Source organism: Triturus cristatus, chromosome 2_2, assembly GCF_964204655.1.
Source record: "Triturus cristatus chromosome 2_2, aTriCri1.1, whole genome shotgun sequence".
Lineage (NCBI taxonomy): Eukaryota > Metazoa > Chordata > Amphibia > Caudata > Salamandridae > Triturus > Triturus cristatus.
The window spans coordinates 241,268,871-241,290,184 of NC_140582.1; positions in this window are offsets into that span (position 1 = coordinate 241,268,871).

The window sequence follows — 21,314 nt, forward strand, 5'->3', positions numbered from 1 at the left end:
TTATTTTAGACTTGTCCATGAAAGCCATCTATCTGCTTCTGGGGATTTACAGGTAGTCAGGCTCTCAAAGGCCTCGGCTATCACGTTTTCTGTGATTTTGCTGTCTAACAACTTTATACTTGTTCAGATAAAGTAAGTTAGTGTATAGAGTCTAGAAATAGTACTTCTGCATCCTTATCAGTGGTAAGGTCTGCAGTGTAAAGGCTGTCAAAGAGGCAGCAAACCTTTTACTAATTTTGCATCGGGGTACTAAAATGCCACTGTTTTCGGTTTTCATAGACACTGTGTCCAGTTGTGGGTCTTGTTGCCAACAACCATCCAGCTTTCTCATCCTGCTCATATTTTTGTTGGTTTAATTTGACCAGAGATCTTTCATTCTCTTTGGCAGAAATGGAATTAAATTGTATTTGACCATATTTATTTATATTTTGTATTGTAGGGTTAGGATCTATTACAAAACGAGTTGCCAGGTCTTTAGTATTATTTTTCAGCTAATTTTGTTTGTCAGCCGGCTGTTGCAGGATCCTTCATTAGGTGGCATCTCTATGTGACCCTCCCACAAGCCCAAAACATTTGTGCTGAGGTTGTTGACCCCCGTTTTCTGATAGATAGTCCAGCATGTGCGATTTGGGTTTATCTTTATTTAGTGGGCATAGGTATGCCATTGCTCTCATCCACCAGAGGGTGGGTGGAGGGTCTGTCCATTTCAAATCTATGCCTAAAGCCACAGGGCAGTGGTCAGTAAGACCTCCGATGAGGATGTTACAACTAGTGTCATCTGATAGTAGTCGATGATGTATGAGGAAATAATCATATGTGATAAAGTTTAATGCGGACAGGAGTGGAAAGCAAATCCTCTATGTGTAGGATGGAGAAGCCTCCAGATGTCAGTTAGCCTTTGTTCATCAATCAGATCACGTAGTAGTGCTCTGTCTGTAATGTGTTGTGTGTCTGGTGGCCTAACCTATCTAATGTTGGGTCCAACACTAAGTTGTATTCCCACTACCACAACTTGTGCTTGTTTACATTCAACCTTCATATGGGATTGTTTGGCTTGGAAATCAAATTTAGATGCATTTAGAGGTAAATACAGACCCATGTATTATTACCTTACCAAATAGTTGTAGCTTAACAACAATATACAACCCCCTCTACATCTGTCCAAGTTTTAAGAATCTTATTTGGGAGGTGTTTGTTTATGAGGATGTCCACTGCAGTTTTTGTGCAGTTTCGGGATCCATTCAGGTCTCCTTGCTCATAGACTGTTCTGCTGCTACTGGCCACTTTGCCCACCTAGTCTCATTTTAGTTTTGGGGATTCTACCACCGAAAGGTGTGTTTCCTGAATAAAGGCAATATCTGTTTGCTTAGTGCAAAGGTGGTAGCACTAATTTTATTCCAGGAAACTATGTTTACTGCTCTTGGCTGAACCTGATATGGAAATCCAACTATACATGATAAAACCTGGGTCATGTGTATACTTTGATGGTCTATACAAAGTACTTAGTGGATACAAGCGTGCTCAGGGCCCAGTGTCTCAGCTGCAATGAATTAGGGAGGGGGGGAGGGATAACACGTGGGACAGGCAATAGATGAGCTGAATTAGAGCAGAGAGAATGTGACCAAAAATGGGCAGTAAGGTGAAAAACAAAAATGGAATGTATGTGACCTCAAATAGCCATGTGCAACCATCTACTGTATTGCTGGAGCCTTTGTCCAGTGCCATATAGCGTTACAACCTCAACTGCGGTACTACTCTGTACGTTCGGATGCACATGAGCCCTGGAAGTAGTACAATTAGGTGAGAAGATTGTGAGCAGCATTGCCAGCACCTCCAAATTTAAGGTATTACTATTTACTGAAGAAGGACAAATATCCTGAAACACACGTCTAGAGATACCCTGCACTGGTAGCACCAAAATTGTGAATACTAACGACTTTCAACTATAGTGTTTTTATCATACACTGCATTTACCTAAGTGCATCTGGGTGAATTGTGTGCTGTTATGCCAGGCAGTGCACTCCCTCCCCCTTTTTGTGAGTGGCTTCTTTGAGTTATTGGGCTGAGGAACTCCTTCAGGCCTGCGTTTTGGGAGTGGTACAGTAACCTGAGAAGACTATGAGCCGCATTGCCAGCACATCAACATTTACGGTGTTATTTCCTACTGAAGAAGGAAAAGTACTCTAAAACATGTCTACAGCTACCCAGCACTGGTTGTACCAACAATGTTGAATACTAAAGACTTTCAAATAAAGTGAGTGTTATCAAACACTGCATTTACCACGGTGCATCTAAGCACAATGTGTGCTGGTATGCCAGGCAGTGTGCTCACTCCTCCCTTTCGTGTCTATAATGAACCAGGGGCTGAAATAAGGAAGTATTTCTCATATGCATGTTAAGAGGTCTCCCAAGAGGGTGATAAATAGGGCTAGTATCTCCCATGGATATATACATAAGAAGCATAAATCCTCTGTAATAGGGGACATATCAATCAGTAGAGTTCAACATAATACATATACTCCTATAAGGCACGAGACCATACACAAGTTGCAGAGGCAATCTATACAGCTCACATAACATTCATATTATAGCCTAGAACATGCATTGCTATTTATCTACCGGTGGCAGTTACTTGTCTGTTTTTTATCATTTGGTTTCAAAGGGGATCTAGATTTTTCTAGACCCCCTCAGAGAGAGCAGGCACAATCTGGTGTAGTCCTTCTCAATCTGACCCCTCTCAAATAAACTTGGTAGTGCATTGTTCTTACTGATCCAGGGGTGGTGTCTCAGATAACGACCATTTGGTCCCATACACCGAGGTCTTGGGTGTTGCAGAAGTGTCCACTTCAATGTTGTCTAAATAATCTTCCAGGGATTACTGAGCATGAAATTCAGTCATTTTACCATTGTGTATGGATAGCATGGTTGCTGACTTTCAGGAGTCTGTATTTGATGTTTCTGTTTCAAAGTTTGGGCCTCAGGGCAAGGAATTTCTAAAAGAGAATTACATCATCTCCTTCTGCATTCTCCTGTATTCCAGAGATACGTACATTATCATGTCGAGCACAATCTTCCAGATTCATCATCTTCTGTTTAAGACTTTTCACTTTTTGTCACCAGTCAAGGAGAGTATCAAATTGCACTTCAAGGTCCACAATTTTCAACTTAGCCAAATCCATTCTAGTCAGAAAAGTGGGGACATCGGTACAGGCGCTCTTCATCTCAGATGGTAAAGCTTTTAGTTTTGTATCTAATTCTGCAAGAGTGATCCCTTTGACTGAGATATCTTTGAGGATAGTCTCCAATGTTTGCTTTGATATCTTGTTTGGCTTGCTACCAGACACTGCTTCTGAAAATAGAAGTTGTCGCACTGGTGTAATGAAGACATGAGCAGCACAGAAGAGTATCCAATATCTAAGAGTGCTTATGAAAACTTCACTTTGTCGTCACTTGAAATTTATGTAGGGCTTTAGGGCTGTATCTGTACCAACAAAGTCAAAAAGTTAGCCAATGGATCTGAGAAACAAAGTCAGATATTTAGGAATATATGTCCAAAAACAGCAGCTAGCTCCAAGCAATATTATAACAGAAAGTCAGGCCAGCTGATCCTTAAGTATGTCGGTAGTAAGAGTTGACGTGGACATTTAAAAAAGACTGCTTCCAGGCCCCAGCTCCCTTGGCTATCATAGTATGGAGAAAGAAGAAAAAATGCAGTAACTTCTCTTATTATATTCATATGTCCTATTCAGCAAGTGTTCACAGTGTTAAACAGTGCCAAGATGGAGCACTCATGTGCATCCATTTGCTAAAGGGCACTGCAAATAAACCCAAAACACATGCAAATCAAGCACTTTTATGTAGTGCATATGTTCTATCAGGGTCCGAGTTATAAACCCTTCTACCACACTCTAGAGTGTGGATACTTGAATGCTTGGTCAATTATGTCTCAGTAATCGAGCACTGAAATTGTGGCCCTGCACTCTGCTGATCTGTTTCCCACATTAATTTCCCCTCAGCGACATAGGCCTGATGATGTAGGCTCCAGACCTCATCGCGTTGTGTTTACTCTTTATAAATGAAGACTTTCCCGGGTCACAGAGGAATCTAGAACTGGTGTTGTGTCAAGATACTAGTATTCAGCGTCTCATTCAGGGTTTATCACTACGGTAGGAACGACTCTCTGTGGAGTTTGATGAGGGAGCGGCCATCTTGGATGCTTCCAAGCTCCACACCACCTTTGAGCCCCACTAATGTGCTGGTGGTCTTGGGAGGTTGAGTGTTGTCCTCCAATACAGATCCTAGAAGATAGCTGTGCTCCAGGATTCTGGGTAATGTTTGGTCTACAGGCTGGGATTACATTTAAAGAGCATGTAGTCTCCATTCATGTTTCTCACCTAAACGACACAAAACAAATCAAGGCTTCGTTACAACGGCCCTGGAATTTCACAAGCTCTATGCAGACACCTGTTTGAGGAAGTATCACACTTGCAAATGGTTAAATGTTTACCGCATCTGGTAAGAATCAGGTGCTATAAAAGTCCACACCTTTTGATTTTTCTACCATTAATTTCGCTAGATCAAAACTGTCAGAATGTAACAGAGGAAAAGGCCGTGTAAATGCTGGGAAATGCTAACTTTTTTTTAAGGAACAAACTTTCAATATGTGCTACTTGGCACGCCTGTTAAGTTCCAAAACCAAGGTATTGGCTTTTTAACTGGTGCAATAAATGGTGCAACCGCCAACGACTCACTAGTAATCGAGGGTAAAGCCCACATGATATTGAGGTCAGGTAAGAAAGAGGTCCAATACTCTGTCAAATCACTTTGATGGGGATTTGCAAATTTGTGGGGTTTTATTTCTGCACTTTTCATGACAAATGCAATGTTTTTTTTCTGATCAGTAGCAGAAGAATAATTCAGTTTTTTGGGGAAGATAACTACACTTTGGCATATTATGGAAGAATTTTCCAGCAAAAATGGGACATTTTACCAGCTATTTAATATAAAAACAGACTCATATTTTTGAAATGTTATGACATTACACAATTATAAACTTTTCCCAGATATGTCAACAGAATTATAATTTTTCACCCCATAGTTTTGAATTGGTAAATTACAAATTCCCAAAAGAAAAGATGTTGAAATTAGCTATTTTAATGTTTGGAAATGTTAGTAATCCCAGTAACTGAAAAAATATATTTTATTGTAAATTGTACACAAGTACTGTATGCAAATATAATTTCAGGGCCAAATAAATGCATATGTAAACAGTAAAAGAAAGCTGAGGGGGAACCTTCCTGCACATAAACAATCATTAGAAGCATATTTCTCTTTCTTTGTGTGCTGCACATATAGAAAGAGGAAGTAGCAAGGAAAAATAAAGGTATCTCTCCTTGTTATGCCTCAACTGAGAAGGCATATCTTTTTGGAGTATTCTCAGGTCTACCAGCAATGGAAAATCTGGGAATGTGTCAAAATCTATGGAAATTGCTTGGGAACACCCACGCAACTCCCTTGGAACCTCTTTCCAAGGGCAGAGTAATATAATGCAGCAATTTGCACTGCGTTTCATTACTCTGGATTTATGAAGCCACTTAGGGCCACACAAGGCGGCCTTGCGTGGCTTCATAAATCGCAATTTGGGCTTGCGTCGTGCATGCACCACTTTGAATGATGCACGCGCAACACAACCCCAGTCATAAATACGCACCATGATTTTGGCAACAAGGGCAAAAGTGACAGCAAGTATGTCTTAGCTTACTTAATTGTTTGGAGTTGGCCTAATGGCTAGGGCGGTCAGCCTCAAATCTGGGGAACTGGGTTCGAGACTCGGCAATGATGCTGAACATCCTGTGATTCTGGGCCAATCACTCAATCTCCCCGTGCCTAACCAAAATGAATGTGTGTCCTCATGTAACGTAACTGGTGCTATGTAAAGCGCTCTGATACCTGATTCGGGTCAAGTTTGCGCTATATAAAACTCTGCAAAAAAAAAAATGGTTACAAAGAAAGATATTTTACAGGTTAAAGACACCTGCTTTAGAGATCTTTGTGTGCCCAACTAATTTCAATGGATTATAATACCACTAAGATAATTCTGGTTGTTAATGCAGTTCCGAGAAAGTTCTGTATTTTATTTTTATCCAGTCATAGTTCTGACACATAAAATAGCATAGAATAATATGTGACTCCTACATTTTATAACATTCAATTATTTATGTAACATTTCCTGTACATTGAGTTACATACTTATATGATTCATTGTCTCTCAGTGTGTGATGCAAAGCAGTTGTGAATTGATACGCTGTGTGCCTTTGCTTTCCTTTCTAGATATTAGGCTCTTGATGGCTCCCAACCAGAATGATACTTGAACAAAAGAAGGGCTGCTGGCCCTTAAAATCAGGCGTTTGTTTTTGGCCACTGGAAGTGAAGGTAAGGAAACCTCCTCGCTGCCTGCAGGTTGCTGCTCTGAACAGAAAGCAAACAACAAGGGAGCGCTGCTGAAATGTGTCTTGGCGTCAGTAAATTACAACAAGACCAATTTAGCAATATATTTCAGCTGTCCAGCCGAGTACCAGATCCAACTCAGAAATTGCTGCCGGAACAAGGATCTTGCGGGATCCCCCACATTTCCTGCACTGCGTACAGCCACTGATATGTAGCATAGCTGAGTTTGACTTGGCAGCATTCAGCATTCTAAAACTGGTCTGGAAGAGAGGGCATTAACTATGGTAGATCGAACTATACAAGTAGACCCACTTAAAGTCACAACACGTAGTGCTGTATGGTATGAATGGTAACAAAACTGCATAATGATACATGGGAATGCTGAACGTTTGTACCACCAAGATGTCCAGGCATTTTCTGGGGATATGAATGTTTACAGTGCAACTTTGGACTGATTAACTGAATATGTGAAATGTAAAATTATGACAAACCGTGGTCTTTATATTATTATAATTTTCAATTACAGATTAAAGTACTGGATATATTGTTGAGGGAAGTGTGGGGAGAAATTTTTATTTTTATTTTTAATTTTACATACACAGTGACACATTGAGAAACAGTTGCCTCCAGATAATGCCATCAACTGCTCCTGTGCCAGAAAAGTTGTTTTAGCATGGACTATATATGGCGCAAAGGCGGTGCATGTGTGCCTTGTGTGAGTTGGGGGTACTTGAGGTAAATCCTTCAGTACACATTTCAACAAGATGATACCTGCCAAAGGACGAGCTGCATCAAATGAGAAATTTCACAGCAATTGCACAATTTCCAGGTGAGAATATCACACACAATTCTGCATGTTCTGGTTTGTTTGCACCTCGTTTCCTTTGGTATTATTTCACGCAAAGCCAAGTCATACTATTTCCGTTGAACTGGCTTTGTTGGACAACTTAGGGGTGCCTATGATGCTCTGTCCTGTTATGTCCCTTTTGTATAATTTATATGGGGCTGGAATTTTGCTGCAGAGCTCCTGTCAACCATTAATGTAAGAAAGCTTTTGTGCACACAAGTTGATTTCTGCTGGAAATTTGCACCGCAAAGCATGGCCTGTATCGCGCAGGTGCAAACATTTGGGCCCAGATTGACATAAAATGTACTCAACACAGCACAGCAAGTAATGTTCTTGCATTTCACTGCGTGAACGGGAGAGAGCAGAACTGTTCCATGTCCACTAAGAAGTTGTGATCAGCATCGTTTTTGTGCAGGAAGGGGACCCTTCCTTTATAAACACTAAGCTTGAATGCATTTTCCTCTTTGTAAGTGTGCAATAGAAGGTAGCACACATTGAAACAAGAAAAAACAAAGAGAAATGAAGACATTTCTCCTTGTTATGCCTGCGGCAGGGAGGCACAGGATTTTACCACAAATCCCAGTCTGCTGTTCATTGTAGATAGGGATAGGGATTTGTATCAAAACCATGGGTGGCTGCATGGAAATGCCCATGCACCACCCATCGAACGCCTCCTTGATTCAAAGTAATGCAAAGCAAAGCACGGCGCTGCGTTGCATTACTTTGGGTTGCAAAGCAAATCATGATTTGCGTTGGGTTGTAGATCCCATCACTAGACTTTGCATCAAGTCTCCATTAAAAAAGTAACACAATATTTGTAAGTCGGGGCCTAAACCTGTTCCAAGGTATCAGGGACGCTAATTAATTCTCCAGCACAGATTGCTGCATTTAAGATGGATATTAAAAGAAACATCACCGGCCGGTTCTCATTTGCAACCTAAAGTTATGCACTTTGGGTATATTTACAAGCCCCTATCGCCACCACCACATCAAATTTTTCGACATTGTGGTGGCAATAGGGGATTCACCTTATTCACAAGGTGGTGTTAAGCCACAGAGGGGCATAATTACAAGCCCCTATCGCCACAGGAACGTCAATTTTTACGACGTTCCTGTGGCGATAGGGGCCTCGCCTTATTTACAAGGCAGTGTTAAGCCCCTTAGCGTGGCTTGACGCTGCCTAGTAAATAAGGCCCCCTTTCACGATACACAAAGGGGCCGATTCCGATGTCGGAAGGACTCAAGTCCGTACGACATAGGTCAGGAGCCGTAACCGACCGACCTGCTGTCGTCGGTTACAGCCCTGCTAGCACTCGTATACTTCACAATGCAAGCATGCATTCTGAGCGGAATGCATGCTTGCATTGTGGAAAGCAGGGGTGCAGTTCATCCCTGCACCCTGTGGTCGGCACCCCAAGGTGCCTGCCACCGGATGCAGGGATCCACAGAGGGGCACCATAGGTGCCCCCAGGCCACCATACAGCAGCCTCGCACCCATGGGGGCCCTACTGGGGGCCCCCAAAGACAGTTTCCGACTGCCTCTTTGTGCCGGAGAAACCCGCACGAAAAGGCAGTGAAAAACTGCTATCGTACTGCCTCTGTCGCAAAGAGGCGGAGTACTGAGGGATTTCCGGACGGTGGACGGGCTCTCCGAGCCTGTCGTCCGCAATCCGGAAATCTGAGTCTGATTCCTTTCCGACCGAGCCCATCAGAATGGCTCAGTCGGAAAGGAATCCGGCCGACATGATGCGATTCGGTGGGAAGGGCTCCGACCGTCGGTCGGAGCCCTTCTGACCGAAATCGGAATCGGCCCCTTAGAGGGAAAGCGGAGGGCAATGGATGTTTTTGTGAGCAACACCCATTGATTCTGACACTGCTTCCTATTTACAAGGACAGCGTAAATTGGAGGCAGTGCCAGAATTAAGACCAGGAAACACCTGGTCTTACCTTGGTGCAACGAGGAGAGATTTTACAGTTCTGCTCGTTTTTGCTGTTTTCATGTGTACTGCATTGTGCAGCACACATGAAAACAGCAAAAGGCCAATGATTGTTTATGTACAGTAAGGTCCCCCTTCCTGCACATTAACAATAATTTTAAAAAAGGCTGTTTTGCAACTTCTATGGGTGTTGCATTAAGCGGCACACATAGAAGTTACAAAACAGCATTTAAAAATTGTTTATGTGCAGGAAGTGAGACCTTCCTTCCAATAAACAATCTTCCCTTGCAGGCAAACACCCTTGCACTATGGTGCAAGGGTGCCTGCGTTGGCCCTAGGCTGCTAAGTGTAGTGCCAGCGCAGGGGAAAAAGCAGGGCTTCACCATACTCTTGTAAATATGGTGCAGCCCAGAGTTTCTGAAGTGGCGGAGCGAGGTGTTTAGCCAGGCAGGCTAAGGCCTCACTCCGCCACTTCCCTTGTAGATATTCTCCTTAATGTGGCCTAACGCCGCCTTGTGAATAAGGCAACCTTTCACGCTATACTTAGAGTGAAAGGCCCAGTCAATTGGTGATGTAGAGGTCAATCTACCCCAATAACCATTGATTTTGATGCTGCCCCATATTTAAAAGGCTGGTGTAAATATGCGGCAGTGCCAAAATTAAGACCAGGGAAAACCTGGTCCTACCCTGGCGCGACGAGGAGAAATGTTTCATTTCTCCTAGTTTTTGCTGTTTCCATGTGTGCTGCGTTATGCGGCACACATAGAAACAGCAAAATGCCATTGATTGTTTATGTGCAGGAAGGTGTCCCTTTCTGCACATTAACAATCATTACAATAAAAATTGTTTTGCAACTTCGATGTGTGCTGCATTAAGCAGCACACATAGGAGTGTCAAAACGCCATTTCAGATTGTTTATGTGCTCGAAGGGGTCCTTCCTGCACATAAACAGCCATTCTCCTCAACGCAGGCACCCTTGCACACAAGGATGCCTGCATTTGTGCTAAGCAGCTAAATTAGCGCCAGTACAAGGGGGAACGCAAGGCTACACAGTATTCTTGTGAATACAGTGCAGCTCTGCATTTCAAAAGTGGCGGAGCGAGGCGTGAGGTCAAGGAGGCTAACGCTGCGCTCCGCCACTTCCTTGTAAATATCCCCCTATATTTTTTTGAAGTATCCTTTTGCTGCCATAATACAACTCTTTTTACTAACTCTACACCCACAAACAGGGTACAGGAGAACTTTGAAAAGCCTGTGTTTCCACAAAAGAAAAGGCTGGGACTATCCAAAGAGATAAAGAGAAAGGACTCCCTTGTGTAAGTGTTGACAGTCACGACTTCTACTGATTTCTTGAATTGAAATCTACTCACCGTAAGAATTGTGGCTTGTCTTTTTCTTCCTTTGTCCAGTTCCCACACGCTGTGCTCACTGGCTGATCCCTGGCACTCGAATATTACAGTACCAGATGTTTTTGTTTGACTGCACTGCTCCCATGTGGTTGAAATAGAGAGTTCACGTCACCTACTTTGAAATAAAACTATTGGATCGTTTTCGCAGGCTCTAGCTAATTTTCTTACATTTCTTTAGTGTCGAAACAAGCAATTCTTCATTAACCAATGTGAACGAGGGGACAAAGAAGATGTATTATGTACTTGTTTCACCCTGTTCGCGCCACCTTTTCGTATTTTGTAATCTTGAATGTATCAGTAACTTGTTAATATGCTATTTAACCACAAAAAGTTAGTTGCACCTACTGCCATGATACTCTTATTACTTATGTAATTTACTTTGCTCTATTGTAAAGCGCTGCCTCTGACACCGCTGGCTAAAGTGTGCGCTATATAAAAATGCATAAATAAAAGAGAAAGGCAAGCGCCTTCTTAGGGATGTTTGGGAGGACACGGTCAAAACATAGAGTCGTCCCCCCAAACATTCAACGTAATACCCACTTGCAGCTAATGCCAGCACTCATGATGCCAAGCAACAATGAGTTAGATGTCAAACTTCCAGAAATGGGGGCTTCCCAACATCCATAAGCAAAACATTAGCAACAAAGGCTGAAAAGCATTAATAAAGCATTTTCTTTATGTGCTTGGGCCTAGACTTCATACAGCTACACTCTTTTTCGTGGAATTCTGTTGTTCTCACTGTAGGAATAACTCTGTAAGGGTGGCTTGGTGAAAAAATAACTGACTAGTGCATGATATTAAAGTAAGATATATGCACAGCGTGCTTCAAAAAGTAGACTTCATCACTGGATTCTCATAATCGTAAATAAACTCCCCTTCACAATGGGTATTCTTGAGAAATTCTAAGCACTACTTCAGGGCTTCCACAATTCAATTGTGTGAAGTTTGATCATTTTCTCATTAATTCTCTTTCTCTTCTTTGTCCCTCCTCTCTCTATATGTACACTTATAGTGTTCAAACACCGAGCGAGTCGCCCCCCAGCGAAACAGCATCCTTATCCTCACCACCCCTTAGGCACCATAGAAAGGCATAAGGCAGATAGTTAGTCATCACTGCACAGTCCTTTATTATACCTTAAAGCAGAGTAATCTTTTATTGTTTGTTGACTGAAAAACTTGACCATTTATTCAAGGCATAGGTAAACCAAACAACACACGTTAGCCAGAGAGGTAGGTTATTTCCATTCCAAGGAATGCATTTTTGCAAAAGATATTATTTACATTCTAGGCATGGACTTAGCCATCCGGATATCAAGACACGCACTTCGATAATGAATCCCCCTGTGCTTGCTGTTCCAGCAGGCCCCAACTTGCACTGTTTTCATCAGTAGTAACCTTCAGTCCTCCATCCCAGAGAGAGGCACTACCACCAGGGCACTGCTCAAGCCTTGGCCCCACCGGGGTTCCTGAAAAACGGATACCCCCTTCAAAGTTTCTTAACACACACACAGGAATCTCGGCTAGGGCAGGAGAGTCCAGGGCCACCAGTAGGTCAGTCTCCCCTCCTGCCAACCCGGAGCCCCCATTGAATGCTTGCCCTGTTCCAGGATCAGACAGTCCATACTAAAAAAAGGAGTCCATACCATTTTCCTTGCCGGGGACCCCACCAATCTTGTCCTTATTCTTAGTGATTGGTGGGTGGGTAACTTGTTGCTGATGTGCTGCCTCTGGAGCTACTGGAAAGGACAAAAGAGGGTTTCCCCACCTCTCCCACTGCTTTTTAGGTTTCGCCTACGCAGCGCGCATGCGCTGCATAGGAGGAGACCTTTAGTAATCTATTCAGTTTTTGGCCTCGAAACGTGCACGTGTTGCATTGCTTTCAATGGCAACACGTGCAAGTTAGGCAATTCCCTTGCGGGAGCGAGCTTTGAAACCATCTGTTTGTAATCAACAGATGGCTCTTGCTCGCTCCCGCAAGGTAAACAGGTGCAGGCCCCCTCCTCTATCCCCTCCCCCTGCTGCCTCCTCCTCTTTCCGCATGAGGCGCGCGCGCTTGTTTTCTTTTCTTCCCACCTGATAAGGATTCTCTATCTAACTAGCCAACAAATGCTTGAGGCACTGATAAAAGTAAAGAAAAAACAAATGGACACATTACACTTGCCTCCCTTCTCACTTCTAAGACACATGGCCTGGGGGCAATAAACCCGGCCACCCCACCTCATCAATCAGCTGCTCTACTCGCCTGCTGCTTCCACGTACACACTGTTGTATACACATTACAAACAAATGAATCCTCGATTTATGTGAAGGGCTACTGCACTCAGTGCTGTGTTTTTTTAACTAAATTGTTAAAGTTTTCAGTGTGACTCAAGGACAATGCATTTATAACTTATTGCCGGCCATTTAGCTCCCATTCCAATGTTCACTTAGGTCTTAGATTCTTACATACAGGCAAAAGTGTAGTAATATTTACTCGAAACAGGAGCAGATGTCAGGGGTTTCCAGATCATAATAAACACTTTGGATGTTGCCAAACCAACTTGCTACAATCTCCTCTTCCACTGGGGCTGGCGCATTAAACCTACAACCAGGCGCTGACTGAGTAACCAACCCGATGACATGCAAGGAGCTCCTGCAGTGAGCTTAGCTGTTGCACGCAGCTTTCATCAGTGCTTCTCCCGGACTGCAAATTATACAATTATTCTTACAATGATTCTATTAATAGAATGCAAGGAATGACACTGAGCATGCCATGTGTATGAGAAATATTTAGTGCTGGCACACATATACATATACCAGGGATGAAAGTCTTGGCACTCTGAGGATAGCTGAGCCATGCAGCCCTTTTAGCCAACTTCCAGACTAACCCTGTGTTTCCCCTTGGTGGACCAACAGCTGTGAGCCCATAGGAGGCGCTCCACCACTTCCGATCTCAGTTCCACAGCACATCACCAGCTCTGCTGTTTCGCAATACAAGTAAATGTACCCCTCTTCCTAGTACTGGGTGGCTTCTGATGCCACCGAATGAGGATATGAGGAGACTGACTGATACTTTACTGAGGGGCAGAAGCTTCTTTACATATACCCCACACAGAAGCATTGGCATAGCCAATAGGTCTCGCTTTTGGGACCTTATAAGTATCTAGTTATGCATCACAATATTCTTGGTGCCACAACATTAGCTGTTGCATCGTTAAACACTTATAAGGTCCCAAAGGCGAGACCTATTGGCTATGCCAATGCTTGTTATCCTTGCCGGGGGGAGGATCGCGACCACTTGCGCCCTTTGATGATGTCGATCAGGGGTTGCAACAACACTCTTCGCTTCCGACCACCAACCTGCCCCACCTACTGGAAGGACAGAAATAATACTGGCTCCCGCCAGAAATGCAACTAAGGGCACCATGCCCCTAGGTGCGGGTGGCGTCGATCATCTGATTAAGCAGTTACCTCCAGCTTGAGGAGGGTTCAAAAGACAGCAGAAAGATAAAGAAGTAAAGAGAGCAGTACAGCAAGGTAGTGACTGAGATAAAAGGGAGACAGACGAGTGAGAAAAACAGAGTGAGCTCGAGATACGTAGAAGGAAACAGAGAGAGAGGGTAAGGGACAGAGAGGTAGGTTAGAAAGCTAGGTGGGTTAGAGAGAGGTGGAGATAGAAAGGTAGATATGCAAGGTAGCGAGAAAAGTATAGAAAGTTGCAAAGTAGAGAGACAGGGGTGAAATAGAGCATAAGCTAAAATAAAAAGTGAGGCATATAAAGACAGGTCAGGTAAAGAAATGTAGTAAAGTGGGGAGAAACATAGAAAGAGAGAGGTGAAGGCTAGATAGCTATGTTTGCAGAGGGAGCTGAGTAGAGAGGCAGATGTGAGAAACAGAAAGGTGAGATTGATCAAGTGCTAAAAAAGTGAGAAGGAGATAGTGAAAGTAGTGATGTATAGAGAGTAGTAGAAGCAGATTATGTGAGGCTGAGAGATGTATAATCACATAGACATAGAAAAATGAGTTAGAGTGGGTAAGGTGCAATAGAGAAGAAGATCCAGGGAGAGAGAGAAAGGGTGAGAAAAAGAGAGAGTGAGTGAGAGAGATAGAGAGAGAGAGAGAGAGAGAGAGAGAGAGAGAGAGAGAGAGAGAGAGAGAGAGAGAGAATAATAATAATAAAAAAAGAAATGGAAGAACAGAAAGTAAGACAGTGACAAAGGGCTAAAGTTGTGAGAGAGGTGAGGTAGCAGGAACAGAGATTAAAACAGATTGGGTGATGAAGCAGCGTTATAGCAAGCACATGTGACGTAAAGTGAGAGGTTAAGTAGTCTGAGAGAGAAAGGTATGGTGGGGTAGAGAGATGAGGTAGTTAGACAGATTGGAGGTAGAGATTGAAATTCTGCACCGAGAGTGTGGTAGTAGAGAGAGTGGTGAGAGAGAGATGAGGTACAGAGAGATGAAGCTGAAAGAAAGGTGGAGTAGACAGAGACCAAAGGGAGATATGAAGAAACCCAAGCAAAGCTCTGTGGCATGACACAGAGAGAGTAAAGTTAGAGAGAGAAGGGATAGAGATTTGGAGGCAAGCAGAAAGAGTGGTAGAGTCCCCCCCAGGATCCCCCTTTATGATCCCTGTACAATAGAATAACACAATTCCACATTGGAAAGAGCTCATCTCAAAATTCAAGGAAAGTTGACATGAGAAAAACCATCTTCGTGTTCATAATGTTCCATACTGTCTCATGTGCCTAATATACATCGCATGATGGCTATGTGTCACATTTTTCCTACTTGACTGGTGCAACTATCCTACAAGACTGCCATTTAAAGTCTCTGGTTCAATTTGGAAAACAAATGATTATAAATTGTTCATAACAATTTAACAGATATAACAACAGCCTTTGCTGATATCTTTACAGCACTGTATTAGGAAACAGTTTGTTGCAGAATCTTTCTTATTTTAAGTTTGTGTAATAATCGATCTATGTATATTGGGCTCTTGTTGAGCTGACCAGTCTTGTCCCTTGTCTCTGTCTTGTCCATGTGTCTGAATGAGTGATTTAATGAGTGTGTTTATATTTGAAAAAATATCTATTTCGGCTTTTATATATGAGATCCATGGTCTACTCGTCTGTTTGGGAGGTCTATTGTAATATTTCACTATATATTTTTTGTTTTTGTCTTTTGCATTTATCCTATTAACATTTTACGACCAATTCATGTAATTTGTTATAATTGTATATTATATATTTTGTACTATAAACCAAGGATATATATCCAAATAAAATGAAAAATTACTTATTTCCTAGTCATATAATGTTGTCCCTTTCTCTCCAAACTGTGAATACTCAGTAGTGAGGAGGCAATTATTCCCCTCTACTTCTTATCAAGACGCTGTTGTGTTTTTGCAGAAATAGGTTTCAGGCAGCTGGGTTTGGTTGGTAGCCTATATGGATCATGCCAAACCCAACTTTTAAGTCCCTCTCCCCCACCCATCCCTGCCTTTTCCCATCTCCAGTATGAAGCCACTATATCAATGCTCTATGTAGATAGCTGTTATACATCATTCACCAGTACTAAGCATTAGCACATGCCATCTGCCTTCCGTGATCCCTCCTACCTGTGGTGACCCCAATCTCACTTCTCGATTCCTGAGTTTCTGGGTCATGCTCCTCTTTGAGGTCCATTAGCATCTGAGACCATGCCCTCAGATCCTCTTCCAATTTTTCATCCGTGCGCACTAGTTTCAAATGCACTCCTTCCTCAGTTGCCCACTCGCTCATGTCCCTCATCCGTTCCCCCACCTGTGGTGGCCAGGAACTAAGCCAGCTGATAGCGATGTGCCTTTTCGCCATCACTATGCCCAATGTTAGCAAGCGTCTGCTCAGTTTTTTGGTTTTTGGGGGTGGGGAGTAGACCCGGCAGCACATGTCGGATTATTTTGGGGATCGTACAGCCCGTCGCCCTTTGTAACTGTGTGATGACCGATGTCCCAATAAGAGTGCAGTGATGAGCACGACCAAACCACATGAAGGAAGTCCGCCTCTTTTGTTTTCTATCTCGGACATTCATCACTTCAAATAGGGTAAATTCTACGCAGTGTGTTCGGGGTGAGGTATACTTGGCGTACCATGTTCTATTGTAGGGGCTTAAAACATGCATTTGAGCTGACTGTGCATAGCCCCTCCTGAACTGTTTCCCATTCCTTATCCTATAGCTGTTCCTCCACCATGACATCCCATTTTAGCTTTATGGGTAATGCACAGCCTGGCAGGTTGTCTCTTAAAGCTCTGTATAAATGCGATATTAATCTCTTGCCCTGCGCCATGTAGAGCATTACCCTCAGTATATTGGTGCTAGATGGTTCTGCTGGGAATGCCAGGCCACCCAAATTTCTCGTGTCATGCTTGAAATTTTTTGTCTTTGTAAATTTTTGTCCCGTTCCCAGACCGAATGTGGCGATTGCCTCGTCACGGGTAATAAACCTTCCATTCATATACAGGTCTCCCAGTGTTTGACAAACTCCTTCCTCCCATCGTCGTACGGATATAGGGGCATATTAACAATGCGGCGATAACAAATTATCGCCATTTTTTCAGCCGTTTTCGGACGAAAAGCGGCGATAATTTTATCGCCTTATCAGCAAGTCGCATGTCTTGCTGACTTAGCGCCCGTTTGTAGCACGTCTCCGATCGCATCGCTAATGAGATGCAAAGGAGGCGTGCCTGACAAGACTCCCTTGGGAAACTATCGCGAAGGCAGCTTCGCGATATTAACAAGGGAGGGTAGCGATTTTTAAAATCGCCTTAAGTATGCCTTAACGAAGGAATTTAACGTCTGTTAAATTCCTGACTAAGGCATACTTAACATGGGGGGTGGATTTTGTTGCTAAGACCACAGGCCCTATCATCTAGGATATCGCCGTTCTCCACCATGGAAAACGGCGATATCCCAACTATCTCTGGAATTTTTTTCGCCTCGGCGATGCACGTTTTTTTGTTTTTTTTTGTCCTCATTTGCCAATAACCCTCTCATGAGAACAACTCAGGTTCTCGGGCTAACTCGCATACCAGGACACAATTCACAAAATGGTGGAAGATAAATCCATGATGAGGGAAGCTAGTTAGCTTAATTACTCCATCGAGGAATCTTTTCAGCCTGAAGGAGCAAGTCATTAAACAGTGAGACCAAATGTTCAAGATCCAGAGAGTAACATAGGCATAATCATAGGACCCGGGGGATAAAAAAAAAAACCCCGGCGTTCCTATTTCCAGTTTAACAGAAGATCCCAAAAAGCCAATTTTTTTTTGTTGACACGTCTTGCCAGGTCCAGCTTGGATGTATTGTATAGAGATGTCAACCAATCGCCATGTGATGGAGCTGTGGCGTCTACCCAAAACCTACAGATTTGACGCCTTGCCAGGAGAATAGCATAAAAAAGAAAAGATCTTGCCTGGCCCAGTATATCTTCGTCAATGCCAAAAATAACCAGTGACAGGGTAATGGGCACGGTGCAATTAAGTATAGACTCCAATGTGTCCTTTATTTTCTCCCAGAAAGTACAGATAGAAGGGCAATCCTTAAACATGTGTGTATCTGAAGCTTCGAGGAGGTTGCACTTGTTACATCTCTTTCCTGGCTGAAATTTTGATAGTCTTAAAGGAGAGAGGTATGCACGGTGAACGGTCAAAAGATGGTTGCACCTTAGCCAAGCGGGTTTAACTAATCTATGTAAAATAGTAAATGAAGTAAGCCATATTTGCTCACACTGTCGCCCCCTCTCCTCTCCCCATAGTTGGTCAGGGAGGCTAAAATCTCCCTCCACCTCCTCCAAAATACTCCAATACCAAAAAACCACCTCTTTGCCGCCCGCCTGCCTTACGACAAGCTGTTGTTCCAAATTACAAAATTTACCCAGCGGGACAGCTTTCCTAGCTAGAGCCCGGGCCAAACTATCAAGCTGCGTATATTTAAATCTTGATAACCCAGGGCCAACCTTATCACGTAGTTCATCCCATGTCAGCAATGCGTCGTTTACCAGTAACTCTCCCCACCTTACGATTCCAGCATGTTTCAAGGGGGATGCCAACCCATCCCTCAAACACATTGGTATACCCGGGGAGTCCCACACCGGGGCATAATTTGAAAAATAAGACAGCCCTATTTTCTTTTTAATCTGGGCCCAGATTCTGGCCATAGATTGAAGAGACTTTAATTTAACCTTCTTAAAAAACTTTTGGTCTCCAAATTTAAACATAAATCCCTGAGAGGGTAATTCCGCCCCAACCAACATGGCTTTAGACATTAAACCTATCGAGGAATTAGATGGGGCTTTCAAAAGCATTCTAGAGTAAGATAATTGAAAAGCCCAAGCGTAGTACTGCAGATCGGGTAATGCCAACCCACCCTTTTCCCTCCTCCTTCGTAATTTCTTCCACGCCAATCTAGTAGATTTATACTTCCAAATAAAAGAATTAATTTCCCGCTGAAATTTGTCTATTTGTTTAGGATCAAAAGCAAGGGGAATGGTATTACATATGAAAGTAAACTTAGGAAGGATAGCCATTTTAACTAAATTAGTTCTACCCAGTATAGATAGTGGGAGATAGGACCACGCTTTTAATTTTTTTGGGCAATCTTTAAAGACCCGATCCAGGTTGGTTTGCGCTATGTTCCCCACATCTTGGGTGATATGGATACCGAGATACCTCATTGAGGGCGTCACCTTAAGATGAGTGTTGTTTATATTCCACACCATTATTTCGGTTTTGCTTGCATTAATCTCGTATCCGGAGATCCGCCCGAATTCTTCTGCACGCTTAATTATAGTTGGAAATGCTAAGACCGGGTCTACTGTAAATATAAGGATGTCGTCCGCGTACAGAGCTACCCTCCTTTCCCACCCCTCATATTTAAAAGAGGGGATATTAACTTCCTCCCGTAGGACTTGAGCAAAAGGCTCAATATACAAATTAAAAAGAAGGGGGGAAAGGGGGCAGCCCTGTCTTGTCCCCCTTGTAATATTCACAGGTTCTGACAAGGTGTTGTTTACTAAGAGTCTAGCAGATGGAGCCTTATACAAAAGAGAGATCACTTGACAAAAATGATCACCGAAATTAAATGTTTTCAGTACCGCAGCCAAATAAGACCAGCTCACCCTGTCAAAGGCCTTAGTTGCGTCTAACGTGAAAGTAGCTAACGGCAGAGAAAGGCTTGAGGCAATATCAATGGCCCCAACTAAATCATGCGTTAGGTCAGCCAACTGACGGCCTTTTATGAAACCTTTTTGATCTTGATCTATTATTGAGGCTATGACCGTCCCCAACCTGGCTGACATAATAGCCGCAAAAATTTTATAGTCGTTATTAAGAAGTGATATCGGGGGGTATGATCCGCATTCGGTCGGGTCTTTCCCCGGTTTAAGTATCAGAACTATAATGGCATCACTCCATGATTTAGGAGGGTCATCCCCTTTTAACAAAATACTATTGAAAAGAACCGTCAGCATTGGTATTATAGCTTCGCTCAAGGCGCGATGTAGTTCTGCTGGTAAGCCATCTGTACCTGCTGCCTTCCCTTGCTTAAGTTGCCCAATAACTTCTCTGACCTCTGCTTGGCAGGGATATTTTATCTAACCAAGAATTTCTTGCAAAAAGATCGTCAGTAATATCCTCTTTGTAAATGGCCTGAAAAAATTCCTGAAAGGCTCTCCCAATATCAGAGCTTGCAGATCGAGGGGATTGTTCGCCTTCCAGCTTTATCTCTCCAATGTATTTTTTTGTTTGATCTGCTTTGATTTTCCACACTAGCATCCTCCCAGCTGCTTCCCCGAACTCAAAATGGGAAATCTTACTTGCCTCCCATCTGCTAGCAACTCTTTCTTGTAAAATACACTCCAATTGTGTTTTTAAGTTAACTAATTTTTCTTGCTGTCTAATTGAGCCTATAGAGGTGCTAAGTTGTTGTTCAATAGATTTCATTTCAACTTCTATGTTTATTATCTCTTCCCTATATAGCTTCCTTCTCCGGGAGGCTGTACAGGTAATATTTCCTCTCCAAAATGCCTTCAGAGCATCCCAAACTATGGCAATTGAGGTGGAATCTAAATTTATTTCTAAAAAGAACTTAGTTTCGGCTATAAGGAAACTAATTTCATCTTCATCTTGAAGGATGGACCGGTCGAATGACCAAGACACGTGGCGTGCCTGCTGGCCGGAATTCAAAATAAAACTAATTGCTGAATGATCTGAGAGGTGAGAGGGGAGATATGATATCTCCGTTAATGAGTCTTTAAGGCAGTAGCTAAACAAAGCATAGTCCATTCTTGATCTGTGCTTGTATTTAAGATTCCGAAATGAGACTCCCAATTTATTGCCTGCCCTCTCCCTCCATATGTTGGCTAGACCCTATTGTGCCATTATTGACAATAAAATTTGCCGAGATTTAGAGGCCACGCTGGCCCTCGAATTTGGGGACTTATCGAGTTTTGGGTTCAGCACGACGTTAAAATCTCCACACCAGATAAGAGGGTCGTTGACATTTATCAAATGATTCCGAATAAGGTCTAAATACGAGGGATCATCTTGATTTGGGCCATAATAGGCAACCAATGAATATGTACTCTCACCTAATAAGGCTCTTAACATGAGCCATCTCCCACTCTGGTCCTCCTTATGCTCTAATATTTTAACATTGACG